General features: G+C 48.6%; 1 pseudogene; it reads right to left on the minus strand.

Moving 5' to 3' along the window:
- Nucleotides 1-2,014: 2,014 nt before the first annotated feature.
- LOC146174826 (uncharacterized) lies at nt 2,015-12,415 on the minus strand (annotated as a pseudogene).
- Nucleotides 12,416-14,406: the final 1,991 nt, after the last annotated feature.

The following is a 14,406-nucleotide window of genomic DNA, read 5'->3' on the forward strand; positions in this document are numbered from 1 at the left end:
TGTACTCATGACAACGGCTTCCAACAAAGTGGGAGGCTGAAAAATGCATATGGTTAGCTGTCAGCATTAGTGCGTGCTGCCACAGAACCGAGATGTACTTTGATAAAATAGACAAAACTTGATATTTGCTGCAAAGCTGATTTACTGCACTTGCTTTTGTAGCAACTGAAATTGCAGCTGCAAAACGGCAGCTTTTTGCTGTGCATTTTGCAGCTTTTGCATGTTAAGTGCTTTTTTCTCTTTCCTCTCGGCACGCATTAAACGCATGCTGAGAAGGTGTTCTTTCTTCCTCTGGTTTTTTCTTCCGACACAGCTTGAAGCCTTGCTTCGGGCTCTTCCTCAATAGCTGTGCGCCGTGGATTCCCTCTAGGCTGCGGGGCTGCGCTGCTGTTCTTGGTGGTTGAGCCACCGTTCTGCTCTGTCCCTGAGGCTCGAGCAGGTGGTTGCGGAGATGGCTGCCGCAGTGTTGGCACTGATTCATCGTCTTGGCCTTCGCTGCTGGGCCAGATGTCGGTATCAGCCTCATAAAGCAGTTCACTGGCATCTGGAAAGGACAAATCTTGCTGTGAGCACTTTGAGTAGTCTTTTTTTGTTAGGGCTAACCTTAAGTGATATCGAAAACACAGTATCACATGGTAGACTGTGCCATGACAGACTGGCCATGGAGAAACCTGCACTGGCAGCATCGGCCATTTCTATCTTTTTAAGCACTGGGTCTGCATAGATGTGTCAAAGGCCCCATCCGTCCCATGGTTATCTTTCACGCATTATTAAGGTATATTCATACAAATGCACTATTTACTTTAGCCTGCTATACACCTTTAGTTAGTCATTACATTATTAACATGTTAACGCAACTATGTATTAGCAAGTATATGTAGCAGCATCCCATTAAAGATCAGAATTCATATTAAAATGCAGAATTGCAAAGACATCTGAGAAGCTTTTTCTCGTCTGTGGTTTTAACTCTGACAGGACTTAGCCAATATATTTGTTCTCAGCTCCAACAATTCTGTGTTTATGGGTCTAGTTTAGTGCACTTACATGTTGTATGTAGATGCATGACCACTGCGTATGTAAATACTGCCACAGTGCGACATTTTATTTTTCTCATTTCGACATTCTAGTCCATGTATAAGAAATTGAACATTATTCACTGATAATGAATTAAAACAATGCAATCATATGCTGCCTGCACAGTTGAAAATGATAAATCAATTCATCCCCCATGCTGTCTGAAACGAGTTTACTGCTGTGTAACCATAATGTATGTTACCTTGAAATAAAAGCGTGTTTGTGCTGCCAGAAGTCTGTCATAAAGAAGCAATACTCTTCACATTTATTGATTTTCGCCACAGTGGTTTTCAAGCTTCTTTCGAGAAAAACAAGCAAAAAAAAATCTAGCTGCCAGTGGGTCTCGAACTTGGGCTGAAAAAAATACCACCTTTGCCGGCAACTGTGCTATCTTTCCCTCATGTTCATTTTTTTATTGTCAGGCTTTGATATCAAAATATGTTCGAGAAAAAAAATAAAAGCCACCATTACTACGAGTTTGGCTGTCACCCGAAAGTTATTCACTTCTCGAGTCACTCTCACGTTCCACAACAGTGGCGCAGAATTTAATGAAGGCTGCATTCTTTTTTTTTTTTTACTACCGACTGGTATGGGACAGGTACACAATGTACTGACAAAACACTCTTGCTGTTGGTTTAATATCACGTTTTCATTTCGTCAGCCAGGCATACCTATTGTAAAACAGTGCAAAGCTCGCATAACGCGCAGTGAAGAGATACCCTTACCTTCATTTGCACTGAATGTAGAGACTGCTCTAGTTTGCATTGGCGCCAAAAGCCGCGCCACAGCTGCTGTGCAATCGTCGGCGGAGGCTGCGATCGCCCCGCTGTGCCGGTGGTGGTGAAAAACATTTATTACATAATATTTACATGAGAGAGAGAAAAAAAAAGTGGGAGGCAGGCCTTAAGGGCCAGCCTCTTACAAAGTTTAGGAGGGGCCCCTAGTCCGGGACTCCTGTGGCTTCCGCGGCAGCTCGGGCCCTAGCCATGAGAGCACATTGGCTCTCCAAGGTAGAGCAGCCGAGCAGGGCAGCCTCCCAGCTCTCTCGGGTGGGTGAAGGGAAAGGGGAGTAAGCGGGGTTAGAGGGGCAAGCCCACACCATATGGTACACATCTGAAAATGCGCACCCACAGTGCTGGCATTCGCCATTAAAAGCCGGATTGAAATACTGCAGTACTGCCGGGCACAGAACTGTATTGGTGTATAGACGAAGGAGCCTGCGCTCCTCAGTTTTAGTTAGTCCTTTAGCGGGGGGGGGTGAAAAAGACTGTCGATTTTTGCACAAGTCAGCAATTTGTAGGTAATGGCCGGATTGGGTTCCAGTTCCTCAAGCGGCGGGAGTTGAGGTGATGCCCGGTGGTTAAGCGCGCAGGCTGAGGCGTCTGCGGCCTCGCTCCCCTCGAGTCCCGCTTGTGCTGGGGCCCAGATGACGACACGTGTGTCCGGGCGATCCCGGTACTCGCATCTGCGGAGGATTTCGGCGGCACGTTGCGAAATGCGCCCTTGCTCTAAATTTCGACAAGCTCCCCGGGAGTCAGTGATGATAACCCTGGAGTCATGCTCTGCAGCGGCCAGCGCTATGGCGACCTCCTCTGCATGTGTGATGTTTGGGGCGCGGAAAGTGAGTCCCTGAATGTATGTGTTCTGGTGGATGACCGCGGCCGTGTACCACCCTCCATGGTGTGGGCCAGCAGCATCCGTGTAGAGGACTCCGTGACGAGAGCCGTAGCGCTCTTTTAGGTTCGCCGCACGCGCTATGCGACGCCCCTCGTGAGTCTCCTTTGTCATGTTTTGTGGCAGAGGTCGAACCTTGATCGCATAGCGCCAGTCCTCTGGAACTTCGGTTCGTTCCTCTGTTCGCGCATTGTAAGCAATGTGCAGGTGGTCTAGGAGGCGTTTGCCTTCAGGTGATTTGCTTAACCGCAAGTATTGGTTGCTGAAGTGCGCCTCCTGCAACTCTGAAAACGTGTTGGTCATTCCTAGAGCAATGAGCCTTTGATTGGACGTCGTTATGGGGAGGTCGAGGGCGCGCTTATAAATTTTGCGAAGGATCACCTCTAGGGCGCTCTCATCGCATTTCCGCAAGTGGAGGTAGGGTGCCGCATAGAGTATCCGGCTGGTCACGAATGCATTGGCCAGCCTCAGGGCGTCTTTGCATCATAACCCCCCCCGCTTGTTAGATACCCGACGGACCATGCGGCCCACCTGGTCTCCAATCTTGCGGAGCTTCTGCAAGGTTGTGTCAATCTTGCGATTGCAGTGAATAAAGAGTCCCAACACTCCTATCTCATTTCGTTCAGGGATGGGGCCGCTAGCAAGGGCAAGGGCAATTTTAGTGGTACACTTCGGGTTGGGCCGGAGGTGTACGAATTCTGATTTGGTCGGAGAGCATTCCAGGCCACAGCGACGAGCATATCCGTCCACGATAGTCGCCGCTTGTTGCAGGTTGGCCTCGATCTGCCCTAGCGACCCATGTGTTGTCCAGAGTGTGATGTCGTCGGCATACAGAGCATGCCTGATGCCTGGGACATCATTAAGCAATGGGGGGAGGTGAGCCATGGCGAGGTTAAAGAGGAGGGGAGAGAGGACCGCTCCCTGTGGAGTTCCTCGCGTACCCAAAGGGTAAGGGCCATGCTCCTGGTCTTGGATACGTATATAGGTTTGCCGATCAGTGAGGAACTGTCGGATGTACCTAAACGTGTTGTGTTCACAGTTTGTCTGCCGTGGGTTTGATGTCGTGGGTTACATTGTCGAAGGCCCCTTTGAGGTCCAAGGCGAGGACCACCTTGTCTCTACTGGGGTATTCGACCGGAGCCAAGACTTCTTTGTGAAGTTGGAGCAGGACGTCCTGCGCGGACCGGTGTGGGCGGAAACCGCACATTGTGTCCGCAAAGGCGGGTTTAAACTAGATATTGAGAGAGTCGGTCCCTGACCATGGTTTCCATCAACTTCCCCACACAAGAAGTCAATGAAATGGGTCGAAGGTTTTCGATGTTGATGGCTTTTCTGGGTTTCGGTATGAAGGTGACTAATGCAGTTTTCCAATCCATTGGGAGAGGTGTGCCCCCTTCCCATATGGCGTTGAAATCCCGCAAGGGCACCTTGTGTAAACTAGGTGTTGGTGCTTGGTGCCACCACGGACCCTGAGCCCCCATACCGAAGCTGTAATCCGTACCGTGGCGATAGGTTGAGAGGTGAAGGGAAGAAACCTTGAACGGTGGCGGTCGAGGCCATGGTCAAGCCTCGGCCGATGGGCTCCTCGCCTGTCCACCAGGCGAGGGGCTCCGGGACCTTCCTCTGCGTATAAGGGTGAACCAGAGGCGACATATATTAGGACCCCTTAAAACAATCCATACTGCATGGAAAAACTACCTTTAAAAAAACCTGATCGACCCCCGAAAAGGAGTCGCACCGAAGTGACGCAAAAAATCAGTACACCAACTGAGAGCTTTCCGAAATTTCCTGTCTTGCACTCTGTAACCGAATCTCAACCAGTAAATGAACTGTCAGTCTCTGATTGCCAACTCTCTGAAGGCCATCATTGGGGCAAACTACAAAGCGAAAAAACTAGGATCTGGTGACCTGCTAATAGAGGTATCAGACAAAAGTCAATCTGACAACCTTCTCATAACAAAAACGTTTGCTCACCTTGACGTTCAGGTATCACTCCACCGCAGTCTTAACAGCTGCCAGGGAGTTGTCTCTGAGCGAGACCTCCTAAACGAAACAGAATCAGATCTCCTTGAGGGCCTACAGAACCAAGGTGTAACAGCAGTACGAAGAATAACAATCAGGCGAAAGAACGAAGAAATAAAAACGAAACATATTGTTCTCACCTTCAACCAGAGCACACTTCCTGAATTTGTCAATGTGGAATTTATCCGATGCAAAGTTAGCCCGTACATACCAAGCCCCCGCAGGTGCTTCAAGTGTCAGCGGTACGGGCATGGTAGCCAGACATGTCGAGGACGCCTTACCTGTGCAAAATGCAGCGCGCATGACCATGCAACCAATAAATGCAGTGCAACTGACTACAAATGTGTGAACTGTGAGGGCACCCACCCTGCATACTCACGGTCCTGTGCAGCCTTTCAGGCCGAAAAAGAAGTAATCAATATACAGATAACTGAGAAGATAACATACGGAGAGGCCCGAAAAAAGCACAGAATGCTTTCCTCAGCTCCCTATGCTAACGCAGCCCGCAGAGGGGCCAGGCCGCGTCTAGTAACGGTGGGCACTCAGTGCAATGCTGCTGACGTGCTCCCACCACGGCTCCTCAGTAAGCAGCCACCGGCTGCACCAATCTTTGCAATCCCGGAGGTCACTTTCCCCCAGACGTCCGGGACACCAAAGACATCTGAGAGGGACTTTGTTCCTCTTGAAAAACCTCCTGCCTCCATGCCTTCACCAGAGGCGATGGAGGTGAGACTTCGCAGCGTCAGCGGCGCCTAGGGAGTCCGCCAATGAGAGGCGGGGCCTGCTGGACCGTCTCAAATCAAAAAAACATACACCAATTAAGCCCCCTGATAAGGGCGGCGAGTCCTAACCCTACTCTATATTCCTTCCACACCTACCAAAATGACTACCGAGAGTATCATTTATTGGAACTGTCGAGGACTCCTAAAAAATCTGGATGACGTATATGATATCCTCGCCGAACACCAACCAAACATAGTTTGTCTGCAAGAAACGCATCTGAAACCAACAGACACAAGTTTTCTCAAACAGTATCGTATATTCAGGAAAGATAGGCAAGGCAGTACTCACCCCTCCGGTGGCGTTGCCATTATAACACAAAAGTCAATCGCTTGTCGAAACATCTCGATTAACACAGACTTAGAGGCAGTGGCAATACAAGCCTTAATATTCGGTAAAATAACAACGGTATGTTCGCTGTATATTCCGCCAGATCATAGGCTATGCAACAACAATTTTGAAAAGCTGATTGACCAACTCCCAGAACCATGGCTGCTGGTCGGAGACTTTAATGCCCACCACCCATTATGGGGATGTACAAGAACGGACTTCCGAGGTGCACTAATTGAAAAGTTCTTGTTGTCCTCAGGATCATGTTTACTCAACTCAAAACAGCCAACATACTACAGCTCAGCTCATAATACGTACACAGCCATTGACTTAGCCATTGGCTCTCCGATGCTCTTGGCAGCTACAGAGTGGGTTGTTATTGACAATCTATATGGAAGCGACCATTTTCCCATCTCTGTGAAGTACAGAGGCAATAAAAATGTAAATGCATCTAGTCCCAGGAAATTTAAAGAATATGTGGCCAACTGGGAGATGTTCAGGGAACACTCAGCTCTGCCCTGTTCATCAGTTACTGGCTTAGGCGTTGACGAATCTCAACTCTTGATCACGCTGCACATTATAGATGCTGCAGAAAAACACATTCCACAAACATCAAGTAAGCCACGAAACAAACGAAGGCCGTGGTGGAATGCAGAATGTAAAACTGCCCGTGAAACACAAAACAAGGCATGGTCGAAGTTACGCCGATACCCCACGGCTGAAAACCTAATAGAATTTAAGCGCGCAAAGGCAAATGGCAAACGTGTTCGACGCATCTCCAAGCGAGAAAGCTGGTCATCATTCCTTTCTTCTGTGAACTCTTATTCTGATTCTCACAAAGTATACAACAGAATAAGAGCACTCAAAGGAAATAACACTCTCCCAACACCCCTTGTCAGCACTAGTGGTGACTCTCTTGAACACCAAGCAGACACACTAGGGCAACACTTCGAATATGTATTCAGCTCAGCGCACTATACAGATTCTTTTTTGCTGCACAAGGTAACTGAGGAGAGGAAGCCTATATGTGATAAAAGACCGTGCACAGGAGGGTACAATAGCCCTTTCACCATGCAGGAGCTGAAGATTGCACTTGGCACATGTGGGAACACAGCACCAGGTCCTGACAGGGTCACATATGGAATGCTTAAACACCTGCATACGGGCACGCTTGAAACCCTACTTTGCCTGTATAATAAAATATGGGCCACAGGACGCTTTCCTAAAGCATGGAAGGAAGCGATCATTATCCCGATATTAAAACCCGGAAAAGAACCTACTCTTGCTGCCAGTTATCGGCCTATTGCTCTAACCAGCTGCTTATGCAAGCTTTTTGAAAAAATGGTAAATCGCCGCCTCCTACATTTCCTTGAATACAATGGTCTTCTTCATCCAAACCAAGCTGGTTTTAGAGCTGGGCGGTCAACTGCTGATCAGCTCATTGCATTCGAGTCTTACGCAAGGGATGCTTTTGTACATAAACAGCATTGTTTATCTGTCTTTTTCGATCTCGAAAAAGCATATGATACCACTTGGCGCTATGGTATCATCCGCGACCTCTTCTCTCTTGGCATCACAGGGAACATGTTGAATACAATTCGAAGTTACTTGTCTGAGCGGGCCTTCAAAGTTCGTGTTGGCAATGCATACTCAAAGCAGTACATACAGGAAAATGGTCTCCCTCAAGGTGGTGTTCTCAGTTGCACACTTTTCATAGTCAAAATGAACTCTTTAAAAAGTGTGTTGCCAAAAACCATTTCTTGCTCTGTATATGTTGATGACATTCAGAGAAGCTTCAAATCTTGCAACTTGGCCATCTGTGAAAGACAGATTCAGCTAGGTGTTAACAAACTGTCCAGGTGGGCTGATGACAATGGGTTTAAATTTAACTCTGAAAAAAGCGTTTGTGTACTTTTCTCTAAGCAGCATGGCGTCAGACCTGACCTCAACATTACACTGAATGGTCAGAGCCCTGCCTTTAAAAAGGAACATAAATTTCTTGGCGTAGTTGTTGACGAAAAACTCTCCTTCATTGCCCACATAAAACAGTTGCGACTGAAGTGTCTCAAAGCAATGAATCTGCTAAAAATTCTCTCTCACCGGTCATGGGGTACAGATCGCGACTGCCTTCTGAGCCTTCTGAATAGTGTAGATCTATCACGCATAGACTATGGCTCGATGGTCTATGGGTCAGCATCATCCTCTGCACTAAAATTACTCGATCCAGTGCACCACCTCGGCCTTCGCCTCGCTACGGGCACTTTTCGAACTAGCCCAATTGCTAGCCTTTATGTCGAGGCGAACCTATGGTCACTGCAACGAAGGAGAGAATTTACTTGTGTAACTTATGCTATGAAGGTACTATGCCAACTGAACCATCCATGTCGCCGCCTCCTGCTTGACAAAACTAGCACAGCACTCTTTTCAAGAAAACCATCTCTAACACCGCCATATCCAGTCAGAGTTGCCACGCATATTGAACAACTGAACATTCCGATTAACAGCCTTCATACAACTTCACCAAAAGACTTAATTGCCCCTTGGGAAATGCATGCTGTTAATTGCGACCTGTCGTTTCTTGAAGTGGGCAAACATGCATCCCCTATTGCCATACAGCAGCACTTCATGTCACTTCAGGAGAAGTACACTTGTGATGAATATTACACTGAAGCTTCGAAGTCTGCTCAAGTCTCCTGCGCAGCACATGGACCACAGTTTTCAGTCAAAAACCCTGAACAGACATACTAGTATAATTACCGCTGAATGCCATGGTATCCTTTTAGCTGTGAGACACATTATAGAAAAGAAAATACAGACATCGATCATCTACACAGACTCCCTCAGTGTTTTAATGTCCCTATCCTTTCGAAAGTGGCACAATAAGAACCCAGTCCTGAATTCCCTTTATAACTCCCTTATGTCTGCCCATAATCTAGAACTTATATTACACTGTGTTGGGTGCCAGGCCACCGCTGTATACCAGGAAACGAGGCAGCAGATAGGCTTGCTGCATCAGCTGCCCTTCGAAACACTACAGACACTGACAACATATCATATCAGGATCTCAAGCCTCACATCAAAAACACGATCAGACAACAATGGCAAGAGGAGTGGGACATGGCAACGGAGAATAAACTACACACAATAAAACCAAGGATAGGCAGATACACCACAGAAAAACAAAACAGATTCAAAGAAGTAGCTCTGTGCAGGATGAGTATAGGTCACACATACACAACACATTCATACATTTTAACGAACTCTCCTGCACCACGTTGTTCGAGATGTGGTTGCCGGCTCACAGTACTCCATATTTTAATTGAATGTCAAAGACTGGAACAGCATAGGAGACGTCATTTCCCTGAATTATACACGAAATAAATACCGCCACATCCATCCATCTTTCTTGGCGACCATCCAGTGTTTCCTTTAGAAAGACTTTTTAAATATTTATTAAAAGTAGGCTTTTTATACGGAGTCATTTATCAACATGGGCGGCAGCCCATTTCTTTTAATTAAATGGCTTTCTTTTAAAGAAATTGTTGCTGAGGCAACTTATTCTTTTAACACATACTTTTCACCCTTTGCAGTTTTACTCAGACCACTAAACACCTCAACTCAATGTTTTTAGGCCCTATACACCACTGCTTTTAGACTACACACTCCGGAAAAACTTTTAGGCCCTATACACCATCGTATTTAAGTACTTCATTAAACACCTCACCTCGGACATTTTATTAAATTCAGTTGTGACTTCACCTTTTGTTTTGGCGCTCTTTGGCCAAAGATGCCCTTGCGCCATAAAAAATCAGTCCATCATCATCATATGGCGTTGAAATAGTGTAGAAGGCTCAGGTATGCCGAGTCCGGGAGGTTAGCAAGGAGCTTAACCGTCACTCTGTCCCGTCCGGGGGCTGTGCCACGTTTCATTTTTGCCAGTGCCGCTTTTAGGTCGTGGAGCTGGAATGGTCTATCCAGCTCCTCATTCTCAGAGCCTGCATATGAGTATGCCGACCCGCGGGAGTCCTGGATGCTACAGAGATATTTGTCTCTCAGCGTTGTAGCCAATTTAGTGGTGTCCCCATGGAAAGCGTGAATAGCTCTCTGAAGGTGTTTCTGGGTTTCGTTGCGTGTTTGGTTCGGATCAATCAATGCGCGGAACAGGCGCCATGTGCTCCGATTCGACATTTGTCGAGCCGCGGTGTTGCAGCGGTCTACCCAGTTTGAGTCAGCGAGTTGGGTCGCATACTCGGCTGCCTCTTGGGTGAGTGCCGCTATTCTAATTTTGAGTTTGCGGTTATGCTTCTGCCGGCGCATCGGCGGATGAGGCTATGCCAGGCCTCCCAGAGGTGCAAGAGGTGGTTGTCCACCGCTGGCGTTGCCTCCGAGAGTTGAACCTGTTTTTCAACCTTATGAAGCTGGGCCACCAAATTTTGAGACCAGGATTCATAGCCCTTTTGGGCTATAGGCTCAGAGTTATACTCCGATCGGAAACGTGTCCAGTCTGGGAGTTTAGCTTTTTGGTGGGAGCGTGTAAGAGGCTTAGTGCGGAGTGTTGTGATGAGGATGCAGTGGTCGCTCCCAAGTGTTTCCTCGGTGTTGTGCCACTCCGCATATCTTATGTTTTTGGTAAATGTAAGGTCTGGGCATGTGTCCCGTGTCACTGAGTTACCTATCCGAGTGGGCAGAGCGTGATCCGTGTGGAGGGTTAGGCCCAACGTGGAAATAAGCTCCGCCAGCTTTCGTCCGCGTTTCTTCTCCCTACGGTAGCCCCAGAGAGTACTGGGTGCATTGAAATCCCCAGCTATTATGAGGGGTTCTCTTCCTGCCACTTTGAGGGCTTTGCTAAATATGTCGGTGCATGTTACATTGGGAAGTTTAGGTGACCTGTATTGTTGAGTATGTGTAGTGAAGGATCCTGTTTCCTAAGCGGAAGGAGGGTCACCATAACGTATGAACAGGCCGTAGTGCAGTCCAAATCGACCGGGGTAGCCGTAAAATTTTTGTTGACGCAGAGGGCAGTCTGTGCATCCCGCTGATAGACCGTATAATTGGTCAGTGTGGCACCCTCTCCCGGCTCCTGGAGGGCTACCACCGCGGGCATTTCTGGGAGTGTAGTTAAGAGTAACCGAAGGGCGGCCTGCTTAGTGCGTGCGCGGAAACCCCTACAGTTCCACTGAAGAATTGTGGTTGAGACCGAATTTTTGTGCGAGTACCGTCGTTTACTATTGTCGCCCGCCACGTTGCTCACTTAAATTTTGCGACACACCCTGGAGGAGAGGGGAGCCGTCAGGGTTTGCCCCACGGTCCACTGTGCCGTATGTAGGGCCTCGTTTTCCATCGATGAGTCCTCGTCCTCCGAGGGTGTTTGAATTCTGGCGATTTTGCTGTGCGTGCCGTTGGTTGAGATGCGCTTAACAGACCTCGGCTTGCGGGTCTTGCTGACAGGTTTAGCAGGCGGTTTAGGAAGCTGAGCTGCTATGAGGCTCGGGATCCCATCTACTATGGCTTGAAGGGCAGCTGTGAATTGTGCCTCTTGGGCATTGAAACGTGCCGCGATCTGGGCTTCTATGGCGCTCAACCTCGCCTCTATAGTGCACTGATCTGGCCGCAGAGCCGCTTGCCCCGAAGGGATGGTTTCCCCCGTCTCGGCTGTCCGAGAGGTAGGGGGTGGAACGGATTTTGTCTGGCTTTGTTCTGTCAAAGCCAGTTTGCAGGTTAAGCTTTCTACTTGTTCGCGTAAGGCCGCGATTTCAAGTTGCTCTTGTGATTTGGATGGCATTTTGGGTGGGGGTGGGGGGTTCAGAGGGGGGGCTACCCTGTCCGTACTGCTCACCTGTGATCCTTGCTGCACTCGGTCTGCCCAAGATTGCTGGTTCCCCGGTTTGGATGCCTTGTTGGCGGCACCCGCTCGTCCTTGAGCAGGTGGAGGTGGACCCTGCTTCCCATCTGTCACCTTGGAGGTAGGTCCACGATGATTTGGCCCGTGTCGGGCCTGCTCCTTTTCCCCCGCGCCTGGTGGCGGGTCCTGGGATTGGGGCAGCGAGTTGGACGGGGGGTCATCGTCGGTGCGTCCCCCATCGCGTTTCGGTTTCTTCTTTGCTCTTGATTTTTTCTTCTTTTTCTTGCCTTTGTTGTTGGGCCCTGGTGGGGCCGGGGTCGAAAGTGCGGGTTTACGGTATCTGGCCTTACACGCGCAGTCCCCGGTGACATGAGGGCCGGCGAATAACAAGCATCTTGGCGTGCACTCATGCGGTGCGCGCACACCGTCGACGAGTTTAGCGGCCGAGCCACAAAGTCCGCATGCTTCAGTGTTTGGGCCTGGGCACGCGTCCTGTCGATGTCCGATGGCACCACACAGTGTACATGCAGGCACAGTTCTTTTATAGGTTTGGACCGGAATAAGTAATGCATCATAGTGCACGTACTTCGGCTTCACTTTGCCGGCGAAGGTAAGCCGCGCTTTGTTCGAAGCGCCCAGTTTTCTTATGTGTAGGATTTCTCCATCCCGCCAATAGAGGCTCTCACGGAGCATGGCTTCAGTATCGGTGCTTCGGATGGTGACTACCCCGTAGCAGGTGTTGCGATCATCCGAACGGAGGTGTCCGACGAGAGGCACCACACCGCATGGCGAGTTTATGGCAAAATCACCTATGACCCCATCGGCAATCTTCGGGTGTGAGGTGTAAATGAGGACGATGTTCTGATCGCTTACCGGAACAACAGTAGAGACCTTTAGCAGAGTGGGTTCACATTTCACTCCGCTCCCAGTCCTCAGCAGAGCGCTAGCGGAACGTCGCGCAAGACAAGAGTTTTAGCGGCGCGTATCTACCGTCCGCGCAAGCGGGGCGTCTCGCTGCGCTATCTAGTATTCATAATCGGACCTACTAGAAAAATAATAAGTAAGCCTCACTTTCTATATTTAAATATATGAATAATGTTGTGTAGTATTTATTAGGCACTGTTTTATAATAAATGTGCACTTAGGTTACCAGTTATAACTTTCTGTATGTAAAAAAGTGCCAGTGCGAGTCAAGCCAAGACTCTACCTGACCTTGCTCGCCAGCCTTTGCTTGGAGCTGCTACGCGTCATTGGCAAACATCTCGTGCGAGTTTGTAGTTCGTCCTGAAAGCCCCCGACGCCGTGTTCACGATGCCGAACAGCATTCTTCAGGACCCGCTTCTGCTCTCTCAGCTGAAGTGGTCCGATATCGAAGACTTGTGCCTAGAAGTGCTCGGAGAAAACCGCCGTGACCCTCTTTCCGTGCACGGCCTCCTGAACATCGACACGATGGAAAGTGGCATATTTCGGACTTGTTTCCAATTTGAGAAAAGCGATATACACAGGCTGCAAAGAGCGTTGCTCATTCCAGAGGCTGTGGTCACACCCCAAAGAGTCATAGTGCCTGGGGATGAGGCCCTGTGTATTACCCTGCGTCGCCTCGCGTATCCGAATCGGCTGCTGGACCTCGAGAACTTTTTCTGGCGGCACAGTTCAACAATATCATCGGTGACGAACATTGTTTTGAAACACATCGATGAAACATTCTTCCACCTTTTGGATGACGTCAATAATCACTCGTGGCTGGATCTCAACACTTTGGAGAAATTCTCGCAAGTAAGTAACATAATCTAGCGACCTCTTATGTTCCTTAAAATTTCTTACATACTCGCACTTCCGTTTTCAGGCTGTTCACGCAAAAGGAGCCCCGCTGAAGAATTGCTGGGGGTTTATTGACGGCACGGCGCGTGCAATATGCCGGCCGTCCAGAGAGCAAAAGTTGTATTTCAGCGGCCACAAGCGCTTTCATGCCCTGAAATACCAGGCCATTATGTGCCCAAATGGCATAATATGCGAGTTGGATGGCTCTTATCCCGGCAGCAAACATGACGCTGGTAAGTATGCAACTAGTAGTAGTAAAACATTGAAAAGTATAGTTGTCTGGACAAGCTAGTCTGCCTGTTCCTGCAGCTTGAAGCCAGATGTCATCTTTGCCTCAATGCACCATTTCTTTTTATACCTTTGCAGGTAACTTCGGGAAGAGCAATGTGTATGCCAAACTGGAAAAACTTGTGCAAGGACACAACTATTGCATATATGGAGATCCAGCATACCCACTGCGACCCCTCCTTCTGAAGCCATATGGTGGTGCCAGCTTAACAGCGCATCAGTGTGCTTTCAATAAGGCCATGAGTGCTGTGAGACAGGCCGTAGAATGGGGCTTTGGGAAAGTAGTTGGAGTTTTTGCTTTCGTTGACTTTAAAAAAAATCAGAAGCTCTTTCTCCAAAATGTGCCACGCATATTTAAGGCAAGTGCTCTGCTGGCTAACTGCCACACATGTCTGTACGGTGCCCAAGTGTCACAGTATTTTGGCCTGGAACCACCATCGCTGGAAGTGTACTTGACTCCCCGCTAGTGTTTCATACGAGCACATACCACTCCATGCATGCTTTGTTTTTAAAGGTGCCATTGCAGCGGGCACTTATCATGGAAACCTACAGCAGGTATCGCATTTGAGTCTGTA

This window comes from Amblyomma maculatum, chromosome 11 (genome assembly GCF_055883805.1).
Source record: "Amblyomma maculatum isolate TAMU_Amacu chromosome 11, ASM5588380v1, whole genome shotgun sequence".
NCBI classification, from domain to species: Eukaryota; Metazoa; Arthropoda; class Arachnida; order Ixodida; family Ixodidae; genus Amblyomma; species Amblyomma maculatum.